A 20,415-nucleotide genomic window follows, 5' to 3' on the forward strand; every position below is an offset into this window, starting at 1 on the left:
AAAACTACTGCCGACCCCTTGCCCCCATAGTTTATAGGAAGAAAATAGCTGTCAGCAATACAAGATACTTTATCAGCTTTACCATTTTGGGGCAGTTTTAAATATTTCATTGTTCTTTCTATATAGGTAGTAACTCAGCTTGACGGTTCCCATCTTTGAAGGTTGAAGCAGCAGAGGATACAAATTGGTTGAAGAAGCAGAGGATACAAATTCCCGCGAGAGTCCCAGTTCCCAGATCCTATCCTGGGGAAGGCGGGCTAAAAGGAACCTGGCTGTGATGTTAGCAATAACTCAAGTTTGTGAGCTCCGTCCCTCCTTTACTGCTCTCTTTTGTTCTGATTTTCCTCTTCCATCTTTTTCTCAGTCCGTGAAGGAAGAAGGCAATTGTCACACTGTGTACAGTAAAGATAAAATGGTCCAGGGAGCACCCAAATGATACCTCCTGTCTTTCAAGTAAACGTGCCAAGAAGAGCTCAGGGAGATTTATCTTCGCATTTTACAAAAACCTTTTGGTTCATTTATTTATTTATTTTTATGATGCGCACCCCACCCTCTCACCCTCTTCATTATACTCTGTTGCTGTTGGTTCCTGTTTATCATTTAAGGAGGTACGTTTCCATCCATTCACGAAAAGGTGACATCACATCTATTTCAAGTGACAGTTACCAAATAGGCTAGTCTAGCCTGATTAAGTGCGCAGGGAGTTTCTTTTCTTTTTCCTTAAAATATAATTATTCACAAAGACTAGGGGGAAGGGGGACATGGAAACATATTAGTCTTTTACAGGTAACAGTTAAAATTTAGTTAACTTTCAAGACCTTATTGATTAGGGAAACTCTACATCTCTGAAAATATGTGCTTAATTGTCTGAAAAGTAAGAGCTGCGTTTACCAAGGTAATCATTCAGTAAACAAAGATAACAATGGGCTGTTTGGAGGGTTATAATCTCACCCTTAAATAAAGCATAAACAGATTATTGCCCATGCTAAGACCAATGACCTATGACTCAGTCCAGTAAAGATTCAGAATTAAACAGGGTACAGATTTTGTCAAACATTATGTTCTCATTCCAGCAGACCTGAAGAGTGTAGGGGACGTGGTTGCTTATGCCCTTCTAGAGTGGAACACTAGGCCTTCCTCCTTCTAAGGAATTACATTCGTTAGTTAACAATGCTAAGAAAGCAAAATTAAAAGACTGCCTAACTTTCTGTAGATTTAATGGTTGAGCCTTTGCTTTTTTTTTAAATCAAGATGAGAATTACAGATGTCAGATGAGGAATGGGTGCATCTTTGTTGGTGTCAGATGGTTCTACTGGGTTGGTTTCCTTTGTGGTGAGAGCAATAGAACTTGGGCAAAAGCAACTCTGTGGGGCCATTAGCTTCCTTTGCTCTCCTTCGTGCCCGAATCATAATTCACATCACTGGATATACTGCCTCACGGTTCAAAGATATTACTATATTTGTTTCAATTGTTCGCTTTTGTTTTTTGACCTTTAATTGTTGATTGTCATCAATGGGCAGTCCAAAGATCTCCTCCTCAATCACTCTAAGTCCAAAGACCCATGGGGCCATCCTCAGTTTAAACAAGTTAGTCTTCTCTTCAAACACCAAGAAAAGGAAAGAGTGGAACTGGAATCCTTGATTGGCGTTCTTGCTTACATAGCTCCCATCCTGATGTTGGGTGGGGCTGTGTGTACCACTGTGCCCTTGACAGTCGAGGTCTCTGCACAGAGTCTAGTGGTGCCCCAGACTTGGGTGTCCACACTCGAAGGTTGGCTATTATCTTGCAAACATGTTACTATGGTGGGGTAGTTGAGCCCTGAGTGGTACCAACTTCAGCCAGACCCTCTGAGCTCATTAGGCCTTCTCCAGGAAGTGTCAGAACCTGCTGGAAAAACCAGCAAGCACTTCTCTGGGGCAGTCATTGTTCTTTCTTGGCCCCCCCACCCATGTCAGTCATGGCTTCTCCAACCCATTCAACCAAATCTTAGAGTCACCTTTAAAGTTTCCACCCAGAAGGCCCCCTAAATCCAAGGGAAATTACCTTATGCCTGCTAAGAATTATGTCGACTAGAAATAGGAATTGTAACATTGGGTAGTGGAGTTTTCCTTTCATTATTTTATTTTGTCAAAAGCCCCAATATATGATACAGATAGATGCTCTTCTTCTTATAATTCCAGATTCATAAACTTAAAAAAATCTATATACGAAATTTGCAACTACAAATACAGTACAAATAGATATAAAATAACCAGAAAAAAATGGAAAAATACACTAAATGTTAGTAGCAACCACTTATCTGTTGGGAAATGATACCATTAATCCTTATTACTATCCTTGGAAATGAACATGTATTATTTTTATTATTAAAGAAAAATTCTAACAATTTGGAAATCAACACACAAGAGAATAGATGTGGTTTTTCTCCTTTTTTTGAAAGCAGAAGTAATTTACATTTTAAAAATAGGAAATGGCATGGTCTAAAATATAGAGCTATGGGGCTCTGGTGTAACTTTTTAAGGAGGTTATCTCTGAAAATACATGGAAATTTTTATTTTAATGTAAAAAAAACCAGTAGTTTCTCTTCATGCAATTCTTCTCAAGTATTCTTAACTTGTATTTACCCTCGATTTAAATGCATCACCCTTAATCTATGTCAATTTTTTAAATTTTTGTTTTATTTTTATTAACATATAATGTATTATTTGTTTCAGGGGTACAAGTTTGTGACTCATCAGTCTTACACAATTCACAGCACTCACCATAGACATACTCTCCTTAATGCCCATCAGCCAACCACCCCATCCCTCCCACCATCCCTCCACTCCAGCAACCCTCAGTCAACTTTTTAAATTCATAAACTTGCCGTGACAGACTGTGGACTCTGAGAACAAACTGAGGGTTTTCGATGGGAGGTCGGTGGGGACTGGATGAGCCTGTTGGTGGGTATTATAGATGGCACATACTGCATGGAGCACTCGGTGTGGTACATAAACAATGAATGCTGGAACACCAAAAAGAAACAACAAAAAACCCTTAAATTTTAGAAAATTTAACAAAGATTTATAAGCTGAAAATTCAGATGGCAATATGTTGATGTTAAAAGCACTGGGTAACAGATGTTCTCTGGGTTTAAAAATATCAGTCACTCATGGATTATTTCTTATAAATTGAGTGGACAGACTGTGTGGTGCCATTTTACCCAAGTGGCCCAATGTAGCATCATCAATAGTGAAATAAAACTTAGATTCCATGTGAAAGGAGGGAATAATACACACACACACACACACACACACACACACACACACACACCATCCTCCATGTGTTTTTTTCTGCTAAAAAAAAAAAAATAGAGAGACAGAGTCAATCATGAGGAAACAGTCAAAGAGAGCCAGACTAAGGGACGATCAACATGAAAATTGTTCTGAACTCTCCAAAAAATTCATGTCATGACTCAACATTGTGGACAAAACTAGGTATAATTAAATTAATTTTAGTGACCACATGTGTTTTAATTGTATCGCGGTCATGTAGGGAAATGTTTTCACCCTCAGGAAACGCATAAGAAAGTACCGAGAGGTGAAATGTCATGTTGGCAAATCACTTCCAAATGGTGACCACCGCCATGAACAACAGAAAGCATTAAAACAGACAGACAGAAGGTAAGCAATAATGGAAAAAAATATTAATCATGACTGAAAATAGCGAAGGGTAATGAATGTTCTTTGGGCTATATTTCCATTTTTCATCTAGTCGATGCTGAGTGATGTCTCTTACCCAGAGCTGAAAGATTCGAAAACAAATGAACTGAAGCCAGCTCAGAGAGACTTCCTTCCTCCCGGGGCTTCTCAGGAGCCGTGTGTGTGCAATGCATTCATAACCAGGTGTCTATTAATGGCTTCAGATAGTTTAGACTGTAAGTACAGGATAGATATGGCAGGGACACTTCTGGGAGTCAAATGTGTAGCATATGTGACTGTAAAAGTAAGAATATGAGTGTGCATGGGTGTATAGGGGAGAGACTGTGTATGTGTATATCAGTATATGATGTTTAGAGTGGTAGTAAATTCAGAAAGAGCTATTTATAATTGAAAGCATGCTGAATAGCTTTGGATCCCCTATAAGGGTGCGCACCTTCTTACTCAGGCATGCTTTCCAAAGGGAGGAGGACGACGGGAAGATCAATAGCACTCTCGCTGATTATGAGAGTCTGGAATGACTGGGTTCACCATTTTTGCAGACTAAATAACAATACCACAAATCAAAATCATTGAGGTCAAATAAAAGGCAACCCAATTCCCACCCCTTTGTGGGCAATACGGAGATCATCAGATCTAGTCTGTGCGTCTAGCAAGCATGATGCTGGCCAGCACAGTCTACCTCCGAAGTCCCTGGAAACAACCACCCTCTTCATCTCAAACCCCCTCTAAGACCAGCAACAGAAAAGGTTCTTCTCTTTTACCAGCGAACTTCCTGTTTCAATTTATTATAAGAAAAACCTTGATGTTACAAAGTGCTGTCACAGAAATTAAAATCAACATGAAATTTCTTTGGCTAAAGAAAGAATCATTGCCTGGGCCATCTGTTAAATATATTCGAATAGGTCTGGCACAATGCTGCATCTGCTCCTGTCTCTCCTTATAGCTTTATCAGCTTTAAAAGGTCAATTGTGATGGTGTTTATTAAAGAAAAGGACAAGGGAATTTGCTTCACCTTTAAATCTTTCACATACTTTGCCTTAAGCTATCTCCTCAAGACATAGAACCCATTAAAGCAAATCTGGCCCCATTTGTGGATTGCAAAACATGCATATATTTCCTTCATTATGGAAGGATTTGTTTCCTTTTGAATTACTACAGGTTAAAGTGGGAGCATAATTGAAAACGGAGAAAAAAAATGGTTAAGTTCATATACCTTGAATCTGTTTAAATCATTAACCATCACTAATGGACTTCTTATATCATTGGTTAGCTAAAATAAATGCTTCAAACTTTTGCAAATATTAAATATCACTCAATTGAGTTCAATAACAGAGAGTGAGATCATCAGTTAATTTTTTTTTTGCTGACATTTCATTTTTTATTTAAAAAAAGAGAAAATTCATCCTAAATAATGTTACTCTTCAAGCAGAAAAGTGAACTTTTCTAATTTATCAAGCTCCTTATATGTCGCAGGCCTAATACTAGATGTTTTTCTAAGTAAAAACATGAACATTTAGGGACATATTTTGTCTGGTACAAAGAATTTCTGGAAATTATTTTTTTTTCCTTTGGAAGTGAGGTAGATACATTGGCAAAGGAGACTGAACAAATGTCCAGGAGAAAGTGGCATAGCAAGAGTGAAAAACAGAGAGAGATGTCCAGAAGTCTAGAATGCCAACTGGGTCAAATGCTAGTGAGAGGATAAGATAATCCTGGCATGGTGCCATTGGACTTACTGTCATAAACATCACAAGTGGCCAGTAGGGAAGAATGGGAGGATGAGAGCCAGGCTAGAATGGCTTGCCAAATGAGGACCAGGAGACAGAGCTCCTTTCAATACTGAGAACTTGCTATCCTTCAGAACCACCAGACGATGGTGTAGATGATGTAGGAAACAGTGTGCTTCCTTCCTGCAAGAGGAAAGGCTCAAGGCGATTCTCAATGTTCAAGGATGGGATGGCACAAATTTAAGCACCTGTTGGGAGGCAAGGAAGAAGAAGGTGCTATATTCCACACCTGAACTCCTTGGGCACACAGCCATTGTCTGTGGCCCTGGGAAGACTTAGAAATTATGTTTCTATTTCTACGATTTCCATACAGACTCCTTGTTTTCTCCAAATTAGCAGTTACAGCTCAAAACTGAGACACACAGATTCTGAGAACCTCCTGTGAGATCAAGCAAACAAAACTCTCAGGTAATCAGAAGGCAAAAAGGCATAAGAAATATCTGCAAAATCATAAGAGAAACATCATCCCCTCAAAAAATTTGGAAAAACTGAAATTTCAATTGATGAGAGATATCCTTCCAAATATAACTAGCAGTAATAATGTCTTCAATATAAAGTAAGTAAAATTAAGGTAGAAGAACAAAACAAATGGACAGAGAAATCAGGAAAGAGCTTTGGCTTGAAGAAATTAAGATATATCAGTAAATAAGGTATGGAGTTACAAATGAAACATACGTCAATGTCACCAAAAGATAGGTTTTAACTGCTCAAAGTTGGATAGCAAAAGTATTATGATCCCTCTGAACAAAGGCACATCTCACAATGGGAGAGATTCTATTTGCAGACAAAGTCCTTGGAATCCTTTTGCCAAGGCTCCCATATCAAAGATGGCACCTACTGGTAATAGGCACATGATTATTACAGGATTAACTCAACAAATATTTATGACTAGCTACTGTGCCTGTGACATTGTCCTGGGTACTAGGGAAATAGTGAACAGAAAAAATTCCCTGACTTATTGCAAAGAGTATTCTCAGGCAAGAAATCAACAATGCCACAATTATTCAGTAAAGTGTGTAGTAAGATAATGATATGCCCCAAGGAGAGGTAAAAAGAAACAGGGATATGAACTGTTAGGGGACAAAACCAACCATTCTCTCCTTGTAAAATAATTTCAGTGGCAAGAAATGCCATGTCCAAGAGCAGGATGAACACCATTAGCCTACCAGAGTTTCTAATAGTCCTTCTGCAAATGTCCTCAGTTAGAAATACATTTCCTAAGGATGTGCCCATTATGGAAACTCCACCTTAAGTCTCACCTTCTGTTCCAACTACCTTGCTACTCCAAATATCCTCCCAATCTGCTGATGACATAGATGTGTATGAGAAGCTAAAACATCATGAAAATGTTTCTTAGTGAACATATGTTTGAAATAGAGAGATCTGTGTGAATTAAGTATTTAACATACAGTCTGAGTCTATCAGGCTAAGATGTCAAAATATATTCATTTCACAATAGAAACGGTCTTGTCAGTGGCACCCAGAGTAAGATTAATCTTGATTTAGGTTTTCTATATCTAAGATAGTCCTCAGATGAGCCCTCCATCCATTCATTTTGGGAGTTTTTTTCCATTCTTCCATTAGGCTAACCATCCTATTTTAATGATCATTTCCCTTATTTACACATGGTACTGACTTTACTAGTTATTGCGATGTCTCCTTGGTCCAGGGCACTTGGTTCCAACGGACTGTGCTTTGCTTTTTACATTTTAATTGAGGGTAAACTGTTTTCTGTTTTCTAAAGTCTTTGGGAAACAGGATGATCTTCACGTAGAGTTGAAGGGAGTCATTTTTGGATTCTCTGCAGTCTTAAGGAAGTTCTTCTCATAATGTCCACATCATGCACTCTCCTATGTACAGATTTTGGGAGCCCATTCTTCTAGCATCCTCTTGAGAAGTAAATACTGTGATTTCTGAAATTCATGCTGGTGATCTACTGCCACCTTAATCCCTGACGTGCAAAATCATTTCACCCTGAACCCTTGCAGATTAACACTGCCATATTTCTGCCAGAAATTATTCTGCCCCAAATATGGGCATAACCAGACCCTTAATTTCTCCAAGCACAGCTTCCTCTGAGCTATCAATAAGACCACTTTAAATATGGCTAGGGAGAGGCGCCTGGGTGGCTCAGTCAGTTAAGCATCTGCCTTCAGCTAGGAGCATGATCGTGGGGTCCTGGGATCGAGTCCCACGTCGGGCTCCCTGTTCAGTGGGGGAGCCGGCTTCTCCCTCTCCCTCTGCTGCTCCCCTGCTTGTGCTTTCTCCCTCCATGTATAATAAATAAAACATTTTTTAAAAGATGGCTAGGGAAATAACAAAAGTAAAATAGAGTGGTTACAACTGCTGGGACCTGTTCTGCTAGGAGAAGAGGAAACCCTCCTAGCTACCATACAAATGGCTAACAGAAACATGAAAAAATGTTCATCATCACTAGCCATCAGGGAGATTCAAATCAAAACCACATTGAGATACCACCTTACACCAGTTAGAACGGCCAAAATTAGCAAGACAGTAAACAACAAGTGTTGGAAAGGATGTGGAGAAAGGGGAACCCTCTTACATTGTTGGTGGGAATGCAAGTTGGTGCAGCCACTTTTGAAAACAGTGTGGAGATTCCTTCAGAAATTAAAAATAGAGCTACCCTATGACTGCACTACTGCAGTTGCACTATTGCACTACTGGGTATTTACCCCAAAGATCCAGACATAGTGAACAGAAGGGCCATCTGTACCCCAATGTTCATAGCAGCAATGGCCATAATCACCAAACTGTGGAAAGAGCCAAGATGCCCTTCAACAGACAAATAGATAAAGAAGATGTGGCCCATATATACAATGGAGTATTATGCCTCCATCAGAAAGGATGAATCCCCAACTTTTGTATCAACATGGACGGCACTGGAGGAGATTATGCTGAGTGAAATAAGTCAAGCAGAGAGAGTCAATTATCATATGGTTTCGCATACTCGTGGAGCATAAGGCATAACATGGAAGACAGTGGGTGAAGGAGAGGAGAAGTGAGTTGGGGGAAATCGGAGGGGGAGACAAACCATGAGATACTGTGGACTCTGAGAAACATAGAGCAGGTATTAAAGAGGGCATGTATTGCATGGAGCACTGGGTGTGGTGCATAAACAATGAATCTTGGAACACTGGGAAAAAAAAAAAAAAGACTACCTCCCTCCTTTCCTGCCTGAAATGATGGATAGGGGACTAACCATTCCCCTCAGCATCCCAAAACAAAAGTTTGGAGGTGGACTTCAAATAGAAACACATGTAAATTTCCAACCATCTGCCCTATTCCGTCTTAAATTACATTCACACGTGATCCTGACACTTCGATAGACTTTGTTCTATGCTACAACCTGTGTAGCTTCTTTTTGCAATCTCCCTCCAAGGTGAGATTTTAAAAGTTCAGGTCATCAGGATTTTCATACACTATACCTCAGTTCCAGTTCTACCACATCATTCTTCAGAACAGAGTACTGAAATGTAAATTTCTTCTTCAGCTTCCCTTGGAAGCTACCAGGTTGCTCTCATCCTGAGTACTGCTTAGGGTCATTCCTATGCTAGCAAGAAATCTATCCCTTACTAATGACCAACCCCATCTCTCACTGTCCAAAGATTCCAATCCATGGCTCTGGGAATGAAGGTTATTTAAGGGGAGTCAAAAGTTATCAGGAAAATCACAGACAACTGAAATGTTCCTATGTTTCAAGCACCACTATCAAAAATACAAGTATTGTATGCCCACAAGATAGGATATAATTTAATCTTTCTTTAAAAGGCAAGGGAAGAAAATATTTTAATATCATTATACTTTACTGGTGGAAAAAATCACGATTCCTTGAAATGTTACATAATGTTTTGTATAAAATGGGGAAATTTACCAGAACAGTACTATAGTAATTTGGAATCCACATACTCATGGATTCTTCTAATTCTAATTTGTCCTTTCCTGGTAGTCAGTGAGATTCTAATGCTTTGTTTGACTACTCTGAGAGGTGATTTCTTTTCAGTAAATTAAATCAATTTCCATTTGTTCTTGGCCTAGGAAATTTTATTTTCTCCTGTCTTTATTCAATTTTCAATTCATTCTTCTCAGAGCATAAATCAATGTCTTCCTTTGATTTCATAGCAGGTATTCCTTAGTAGAGCATGAAAAAAAAATCATTATATTAAACATCATTCCAAGCTTTGAAGCCAGAGTGGTACAAAATAATCAATATCAGGACATTTCTAACTCTGTGGGAAATACCAAAAGCTTAATATTCAAGGAGACAAATACTTTAGGAACAATAATTAGAAATCCTTTACTTTTACCTGTGATGTAGACTGCATAGTATCACAGAGCAGATATAACAGAAACGAAGAAGAAAAACTCTCAGAAGAACAAAAGTCAGAATGATGATGTTTTTTATTAAGTTATGTTAGTCACCATACAGTACAACGTTAGTTTTGGTGTAGTGTTCCATGATTCACTGTTTGTGTATAACACCCAGTGCTCCATGCAATATGTGCCTTCCTTAATACCTATCACTAGACTAACCCAACTCCCCACCTGTCTCCCCTCTAAAACCCTCAGTTTGTTTCTCGGAGTCCATAGTCTCTCATGGTTCATCTCCCCCTCCTATTGCCCCCTACTTCATTTTCCCCTTCTGTGTCTTAATGTCTTTCATGGTATTCCTTATGTTCCACAAATAAGTGAAAGTATATGATCATTGTCTTTTTCTGATTGACTTATTTCACTTAGCACAATCTTCTCCAGCTCCATCCATGTTGATGCAAATGTTGGGCAGTCATCTTTTCTGATGGCTAAGAAATATTCTATTGTATATATGGACCATATCTTCTTTATCCATTCATCTGTTGAAGGACATCTTGGCTCCTTCCACAGTTTGGTTATTGGGGACATTGCTGCCATGAACATTGGGGTGCATATGGCCCTTCTTTTCATTACATCTGTATCTTTGGGGTAAACACCCAGTAGTGCAATTGCTGAGTCATAGGGTAGCTTTATTTTTACTTTTTGAGGAACCTCTACACTGTTTTACAAAGTGGTTGCACCAACTTACATTCCCACCAAAAGTGTAAGAGGGTTCCCCTTTCTCCACAACCTCACCAACATTTGCTATTTCTTGCCTTGTCAATTTTGGCCATTCTAACTGGTATAAGGCAGTATCTCAGTGTGGTTTTGATTTGAATCTCCCTGATGCCTAATGATGATGAACATTGTTTCATGTGTCTGTTAAGCCACTTGTATGTCTTCTTTTGAGAAATGTCTGTTCTTGTCTTCCGCCCATTTTTTAACTTGATTATTTGTTTTTTGGGTGTTGAGTTTGAGAAGTTCTTTATAGATCTTGGATATCAGACCTTTCTGTAGTGCCATTTGCAAATATCTTCTCCCATTTCGTGGGTTGCCTCTTTGTTTTGTTGACTGTTTCCTTTGCTGTGCAGAAGCTTTTGATCTTGATAAAGTCCCCAAAGTCCATTTTTGCTTTTGGAGGTGTGTCTTGAAAGAAGTTGCTGTGGTCGATGTCAAAGAGGTTCCTGCCTATGTTCTTCTCTAGGATTTGATGGATTCCTGCCTCACATTTCGGTCTTTATCTATTGATGATTTTATTAAGATTCTATTCTTTTCTGTACAAGTCTACCTGACTTGGTTTAGATTTGGAATTAAAACTGTATTAGTTTGCTAGGCTGCCATAATAAAGTACCAGATGGGGTGATTTAAACAACACAAATGTGTTTTTGCACAATTCTGGAGGCAAGAAGTCCAAGATCAATGTGTAGGAGGAATTGGTTTCTTCTGAGGCCTCTCTCCTTGGCTGGTAGATGGTCTTTTTCTCCTCCCTGTGTCCTCTTCTTTGTGTTTGTGTCCCAATCTCTTTTTATGTTCATCAGTCAGTGTGAATTCAGGCTCAACCTGGGGACCTCATTTCAACTTAATTACCCTGTAAATATTCTATCTCCAAATACAGTCACATCCTGAGACACTGTGGATTTGGATTTCAATGAATGAATCTGGATGGGAGAAGGTGGGCCCAGTTCTGCCCATAACAGGTACAACAATCCCTAGAGAACACTCTGTGTGGGCTGGCAGACCTCTGGAGACATTCTGCCAGGACACCAAACACGGAGATTACATTCAGCTTCATCTTGTGCACTTGCCTTCATGACAGGTCAACAGAGAGAAAACAGGACTGCATAATTGTGCCCATATGTATCAAGATACTGGTGGATAAATGAAAACTTTATTTCAAACTTTCCCCATTACATGATATATCAAGTGGTTTAATCCTCCCTACACCCCCTTCTCTCTCACACTTACTCTCACCTAACATCTACAACTATTTGCATGGGTTTCATGAACACCCATCCTTGACGTTTGTGGGACTATTGAAAAAGAAGGATTTACTTTGACCAATAAAGTCAAAATCACATCAATTCTATGTATTTTCTTATCATTGTTTATTATTTTATCCTCACAGTGCATAAACATTTTCACCCTTTTAAAATTAGTCACCTGCTACAAAAACAATGGGTTAAAAAGTCAAAAATTTGTTTAAGATGATTATTTAGTGTCAGACAATAGAGCTCACAACTAAGCGGATTTTTAAAATAAGAATTCATTTACACCAGTTGATACGCTCAGGTAATACTAGAAGAAACTAGGGTAATGACTTCATGTGAGAGCCTCATGTCTGTGTCTTATGAATTTTTATGTGTAATCCAGGTGACAGTGAGTATGATGAGTGGAACCAAGAGCTAAAATGTTTGGACGTGTATTTCAGTAATTTGAAAGCCACTTTAAAAGTCCTCTCAAATAAATTTATAATTGCAGTTTTTAACTGAGATCCTCTTAGAACATGGCCCTTGAAGTGCACTGAGAGCAGTGAAATCATTGGAAAGTTTAACAATACAAGGAATGATTGCTAAACTCCAATCTAGTCAGGTAGAAAGGATATAATGTTTGTATAGTATCAAATAACAGTATGTTTAAGAAAATCCAGTGAGCACTTAACTGATGTTCAATAATTTAATTGATCATCGCTCCCATTTGTGACAGACTTGTCAACATGTTGCATTACACAAAAATATAGATGACTGATATTTTCACTTCCTATTGGCAATTCCAGGCACCCTCTAAACTCACCATTTATTGGTTTTCAATTTACTTGTGCAGTCGCCCTTGATTTAGCTTGTTAAAAATGGAGAGAAACACAAACTAAGATCTAGGAAAATCTTCAGGCATTCAATTCTATGGCTTTACCAAAACATAAAAGCCAAGGACAATTAATTTTGTCTTAATTCATTTCATTCATGGATAGAATTCTTTACATCATTGCTGATATTTAAAAAAACAAAAAACAAAAAACAAAAAGCTCCAAAACATAGCAAGCATAAGTTTTCTTGTGAGTCATGCTTTCAAGATGCCAGAATATTTTAAAAGAAAGATAATTGCAATAGAACTCTTATTTAGATGAAGGACAGTGTCAAACTTTAAAGAACATAAAGTAAATAGAGTAAACCAAATGTGCTAAGCTTTCACAGCTCAATTATTAGGCCTGCTTGAATGAAATAAACATGTCAGATCAAGACATTTGTTTTATCCCAATTTATGTAGATGAGCACCTGGTAAACTAATCACAGTTTAACAGTGCAGATTCTCTCAACTATTTCATTTGAAGTTTTTTAAAAAGTGTTATTTTTCAATATTATGTTAAAATCATATAGACACAGATATGTATCTTTAATATATATTTATATTTATATGCACCTGGATGGCTCAGTCCATTGAGAAACCGACTCTTGATTGGCTCAGGTCATAATCTCAGGGTCCTGAGATCAAGCACCCCATTAGCAGTCTGCTTCTCCCTCTTCCTCTACCCCTCCCTTCTGCTTGTGTTCTCTCTCTCTCTTTCAAAAAAATAAAATCTTTTAAAAAAAAGGAAAAAAACCCTTGAGCAGGGACCAAAAAACACCCAAAAAAACAAAAACAAAGCAAATAAATAAGAAATGGCTTCTATCTTTTCACTTATATACATGGATGGAGTTTAAGTTATTTTGATAGTTTTTGGTAGAAATAAAGACTCACTGAAGTCTACAGTCATTCTTTTTTCATCTTTCTCATAAAAAAAGAGTTAAAATATGGAGTAGCATATAATTATTTAACATAATATGTAAGGCATTTCTCAAGGTATCTTAAAAAACTAAATTAAATTCTGAGAGAAAATCAAGCAATTATATATTATACGTTATAAAGCATTGTATTAACAATTAAGACAGCTGTGGGATACAACAAATGAGGTATATATTTGCCAGAATATAAACACTATGGGGGTTTTCTTTTACAATTGTAATGCTAACAAATTATATTCTTTCATGTCTATCTCTGTATCACTTTCAAATAACACAGTTCAACAGTTAAAAAAGTAATTTCCAAATAAAGAAAACTCTTAAATTTCTTGAACAATATCAAAGGGAAGTTATAGAGCATGAAACAGCTAAAGAACCTTTCCCCATCTCTAGCATAACAAATAGCATGGAGGACAAGGGGAGATGGAGAGGAGAAGGGAGTTGAGGGAAATTGGAAGGGGAGGTGAACCATGAGAGACTATGGCCTCTGAAAAACGATCTGAGAATTTTGAAGGGGTGGGGGGTGGGAGGTTGGGGGCACCAGGTGGTGGGTATTGTAGAGGGCACGGATTGCATGGAGCACTGGGTGTGGTGCAAAAATAATGAATACTGTTATGCTGAAAAAATTAAAAAATTAAAAAAAAAAAAGAACCTTTCCCCATCTCATCTGCTTCCCTCACAAATTGCAGCTGCCTTTCCATGTCACTATCAGTCACCTACTCATTGGCTAGAAGCATACCCCATCTTTCAGGAACTGCCCTAGAAATTGAAATTCATACTCTATGCTTCAGACTTCCCCAAAGCATATGCCCATCTCCATAAATGAGTCATGTTCTTCCTACCCTTCTTCTTCTTTACCCATGACAGGGTCAAGAAACAGGAATGAGAGCATGTGGCCTCCACACTGCAAGGGAAAAGGGACCCAAGAATGCAGATCATGAACAGGGTCCAATGAACACATTTGCCTTTGCTGGAGGTCCTTCTTTAAGAAACAAAACAAGGCAACAACGAAAATTCTAGACTCAATCTCTCTGGAGAGCCTGGTTCAATAAATTCCCTATGCTGAGTGAAATAAGTCAAGCAAGAAAGCCAATTATCATATGGTTTCACTTACTTGTGGAGCATAAAGAATAACACAGAGGACATGGGGAGATGGAGACGAGAAGTGAGTGGGGGGAAATCAGAGAGGGAGACAAACCGTGAGAGACTGGGGACTATGAGAAACAAACTGAGGGTTTTTTGGGGGGGTCGGGGGGTGAGCCTGGTGGTGGGTATTGTGGAGGGCACGTATTGGATGGAGCACTGGGTGTGGTGCATAAACAATGAATTTTGGAACACTGAAAAAAATTAAATTAAATTAAAAAAAAGAAAAGAAATTCCTTATTGGCAATACCACCTATCTTCAGATAACCAACCAATTAAGGAGGAGAAACAAATCAATCTTTAATTTCTTTACTATGACATATTTCTTCAGGATCCAGGCATCAGTTTTACTTACACATCTAGTCGGTTTACTTTGTCAAGGAACTTCTCAAAACAAAGCACAGGAGCCCAGTCACATTTCAGAGTGAGGTTTTGTTTGTTTGTTTTAATCTGATAAACAGCCCTGGAAATCTGTTTACTTCAACTGTATTCACCATCTCAGATAAGAAAGAACTATGATTGTATCTTTATGTCTCTGAAAATATATGGATTATGACTTGAGTGTGATATCTTTGCTCTAGGTGTATTTGAATTTTTAAAATTCCTTGCTTATATTCGATATTTATTATTGGTAAGTATTTGAATGATTAGGATTATTATGCTATTGCATTATATTTTGAAATGTCAGGTCATGGTTTCAAAGCTCTCTCCCATGTTGACTTTCTAAAAGATTTTTTGACATTTCAGCTGTCCGAATACACAATGACAGGATTGTGACAACCAATTTGAAACTACATTGCGGGTTGCATATGAACAGAAGGGATTACTTATTGGTAACTCAATATCTGAATTCCAGCTGATGGCTAAAATTAACTAACATGTTCTTAATAGGTTCAAATTTTAATATTATTTCTTAAGAAGGAGAATCAAGAAGGACATTATTTTTAAAATAAAGGACATGAAAATAGTATCCTATGGCTCCAAAAACCCCTGAATCTGAATGATGGAAGATCTCCGATTTCATAAACTGAGAAAGGGATTGCCGTAATTCAGAGTTTGGCTTTCTACCATAAGCGGTGATAATCAAATGATATTCATAATTGTTTAGCAATCTATGTACTTAGAATAAACAGTTAACACAGTTTAAAGAGACAAAGGAATTGTTCAAAACTTCATTCCTTAGCGATTCCTTATGACCCTAAAATTGCACTACTGGGTATTTACCCCAAAGATACAGATGTAGTGAAAAGAAGGGCCATCTGTACCCCAATGTTTATAGCAGCAATGGCCACGGTCACCAAACTGTGGAAAGAACCAAGATGCCCTTCAATGGACGAATGGATAAGGAAGATGTGGTCCATATACAATACAGAGTATTATGCCTCCATCAGAAAGGATGAATACCCTGCTTAGCGAAATAAGTCAATCGGAGAAAGACAACTATCATATGATCTCCTCATATGAGGGAGAGGAGATGCAACATGGGGGGTTGAGGGGGTAGGAGAAGAGTAAATGAAACAAGATGGGATTGGGAGGGAGACAAACCATAAGTGACTCTTAATTCACAAAACAAACTGAGGGTTGATGGGGGGAGGGGGTTGGGAGAGGGGGGTGGGGTTATGGATATTGGGGAGGGTATGTGCTATGGTGAGTGCTGTGAAGTGTGTAAACCTGGCGATTCGCAGACCTGTACCCCTGGGGATAAAAATATATGTTTATAAAGCTGTAAAAAAAAAAAAAGAAAGAAAAAGCAAAAAGAAAGGATGAATACCCAAGTTTTGTAGCAACATGGACGGGACTGGAAGAGATGATGCTGAGTGAAATAAGTCAAGCAGAGAGAGTCAATTATCATATGGTTTCACTTATTTGTGGAGCATAACAAATAGCATGGAGGACAAGGGGAGATGGAGAGGAGAAGGGAGTTGAGGGAAATTGGAAGGGGAGGTGAACCATGAGAGACTATGGCCTCTGAAAAACGATCTGAGAATTTTGAAGGGGTGGGGGGTGGGAGGTTGGGGGCACCAGGTGGTGGGTATGGTAGAGGGCACGGATTGCATGGAGCACTGGGTGTGGTGCAAAAATAATGAATACTGTTATGCTGAAAAAATAAAAAATTAATTAAAAAAAAAGAAGTTCATTTACAAAATTTGAATAAACTTACTTTTTAGGTTATTATGAAAAAAAAAAAAAGGATGAATACCCAACTTTTGTAGCAACATGGACGGGACTGGAAGAGATTATGCTGAGTGAAATAAGTCAAGCAGAGAGAGTCAATTATCATATGGTTTCACTTATTTGTGGAGCATAACAAATAGCATGGAGGACAAGGTGAGTTAGAGAAGAGAAGGGAGTTGGGGGAAATTGGAAGGGGAGGTGAACAATGAGAGACTATGGACTCTGAAAAACAATCTGAGGGGTTTGAAGCGGTGGGGGGTGGGAGGTTGGGAGAACCAGGTGGTGGGTATTGGAGAGGGCACGGATTGCATGGAGCACTGGGTGTGGTGCAAAAACAATGAATACTGTAATGCTGAAAATTAAAAACAAAGACAAAAACAAAAACAAAAACCTTCATTCCTTCCCTTTTCATTCCATCTCTTCTATTTATTCCCTACCCCTCACTCTTCCAAGTCAAAGCAGAATGTTTAGTAGGTCTTCAGATTTGTCCAATTAATTGAATATTATAATGAATGGACAATAATGTTTATCCTAAAACAGATGGGGAGAAAGAAAAAACAGAAAGCTAACTTGACCTGGTGACATAACATATGTATTCTTCTTCATTAAAGACAAATGCTGGGTTGAAAATTAAGAAGCAACATACTATGGGTGAATGTGATGCCTAAGTTATTCTGATTGATTACTTACCTCCCTCCCCTTTCCAAAAATAAATTATTCAGATTAGCATGGAGGAAGACAGAAAAAACAAAACAGTTCTTTGGTTTTAGATAATATCAGAATTTATGGTGTGGTAAAGATGGTTCACAGCAGTGTGAGTAGTTGGAAGGGTTATTGAAAGAAGATGAATTCTAAACATAGTAGGACAGAATGTTGGTAGGGTGTGACATTTGGGGCTACCTGCGATGAAAACAGGGCTTCCTGCTCATGTTCTATTCTTGACAAGAGAACCAGATGCTGATTATTAAGCCTTATGTTTTCCATTTTGATAAGAATTTCAGACTAATTTAGAACTGATTCAAATGGAGTCCCACCATTTTTAATAGCAGTGACATATTGAATTAGTAGCAAGAAATGACATATGATACTCTTCTAAAAACTGGTGATTCTATATCAAGAAGAACAATAATTAAAGTCTGGTATCTGAAATCAAAGTTTTCTCTTCAATATTAGTATTCCTGCATTAACATCCATGATAATATGGTCCCTACCTATATGGTCTTCATTATTTAAAAAGTCCACTGATGCTAGAATTTGAAAAGCACCCAAAAAAGAGTAGAGAAAGGGACATCATTCAATAGTGTCACCTCATAAGTCATTAATCTCTATATTAGGATTGCATCATGAAAGTCTGTCTGAAACTCCATTATTAAGTAGAAATTGTCCATGTATGGCTTCCTCTCATCCACTCTTCTTTACCTCTCGTGTGCATTTTGTCTTCATCTAGTGGCCCCAGACAACCAGTGGATCTTGCATTGCTTCCTCATAATAAATAGTTATCAGCAAGAGAACCCCTTAAGGTCAGGTCTTCCCTGCAATGTCATATTCCCAGAGAGAAATTTATCTCCTCTAGGTCTAGGAGAGACAGCAATCGGAACAAAGAGAAGATTTTCATATAAGGTAGGGAGATTTCATACAATAATGTTATGTTGGAATAAGCTCTAGCTGGGTTATGAGCAGGACAAATCAATAACACTAAAATTATTCTCCCTACAGGGCTAATTTACAAAATTCAGATCTGATGTAGTCCTGGTCCCTTCTTTCCAAACAGCTTGGACTTTCATCTCTGTTTCAACTTTACTTACCCCAAATGCAAACCAAGTCAAACCAAAACATGTGCTTTTAGGAAGTAAGAAACATACGTCAGTCTCTAGCCTCAACTATTTGTGGATAGCCCACTATTTGTGGATACATGCTACCCAAGAACCTCAACAGGAATTTTAAATTCAGTGCCCTCCCAGTCAATTATGTCCCCCCAAAGCTCATCATAATCAACTGAAATAGAAAAAAGTGATTTACCCTCTGGGGAGACACCAATCAAGCGGGCAGTATGGGTGATCCGGGCCACTCTCTTCAAGTCCAGAGAGAGCTCTGGTTTCGGCATTAGGCACTAATTCAGTTTGTTTGGCTTTTAGAGCTGATCCTCCAGGCATAAAGGATGTCTAGTCATCAAACAAACAGGATTACTCCATCTTGGACTTCTGCCACTGGAAACCATTAGCGAGGCGTGTAGTGGGCAGCAGGGAGAGTGGAGATACAGATGGGCAAAATCAGGTGACTCTCTTTCAGAGACCTGTTTCAATGACATAGACTTAAATTTATTAATAGATTTTGAAAGCTCGCCCTTCTTTTTGTCCCTGACCCATTCTATACAATTTGGACTGAGTAGAATCGGAAGGGGCCCTACAGGTGTTCTGAACAACCCCTCTTCCCGGGGCAGAAGTCTTCTCTACAAAGTATTTATGACAAATGATTGTCACACACTCCAACACAAAAATAAAAAACAAAACTTATATTGAGGGAAAACTTGCTTCTCCGTATGTTTTTCCACCTCTCGGAGACAGTGTGCCCACCAGAGCAATGAAGACCAATAAATCAAACCCCAGTTTCCTTTTGACAGACCTGGCAGATGATGGAAGACAACAATTACACCCTCTAAGTTCACTTCACCTATGATTAACATGCACAGTCTTGTTATTTTCAAGCCTTCTGTGTGAGTCAAATAGCTTAACCTCACCTATCTACAGGACGGACTGTCCCTGGAAATCCGGTGTCCTGGAGAAATAGTCTCCAGCCTTGTGACTTACAAGGTCATTGAGGAGATCATGGTTGGGTTGGAACCATGCTCCCTGCTTTCAAAGTCAGGTGCTCTCACACTCTGACACGTTCTCTTTAGCCCATATGGGCACCTTATCCAGGATGACTTCTTCCCTGAGCTCTATCAACCCAGAGAAAAATTAATTTCTCTGTGAGCAGCAGTGTCTCTAAAAGAAAAGAGAACTGCCCCAAATCGAGAAATCGGCAAATGATGTGAACGTTATGGTCTCCTGAGGCCGCTGCACTGCCCAGCACATCCCAGTCCTCTCCCTGGTCCCTCAGTACGTTTGCACTTTGACTTGAATTCATCCTTGATAGCAGTTGCACTCGGAGGCCCTCTTCACTTGAAGTGATAATTACATGGTTTCCCAGACTTTAAATTGGAACCCATGCAGAGAGGTACCTAGCTATGGAGGTGCAGTGTGTTTGGGGTAGGATGTGAATTTGCAGGAATGACAGTGGCAAGGCCATGTTGTCACATCAGCAAATTAAATAATTAAAGCGATTTCCCCCATGCATACACCCCCACTTTCTTTACGACTAATAATTATAACGATGCACTTGGATACAGGCAAGGATATGATTAGATGATGTTTGAAATGTGAAGAGGCCTCATCAGCCACCCGAGGCGATGCATAATTGCCCCACTT

The sequence above is a fragment of the Lutra lutra genome, chromosome 6, assembly GCF_902655055.1.
Source record: "Lutra lutra chromosome 6, mLutLut1.2, whole genome shotgun sequence".
Lineage (NCBI taxonomy): Eukaryota > Metazoa > Chordata > Mammalia > Carnivora > Mustelidae > Lutra > Lutra lutra.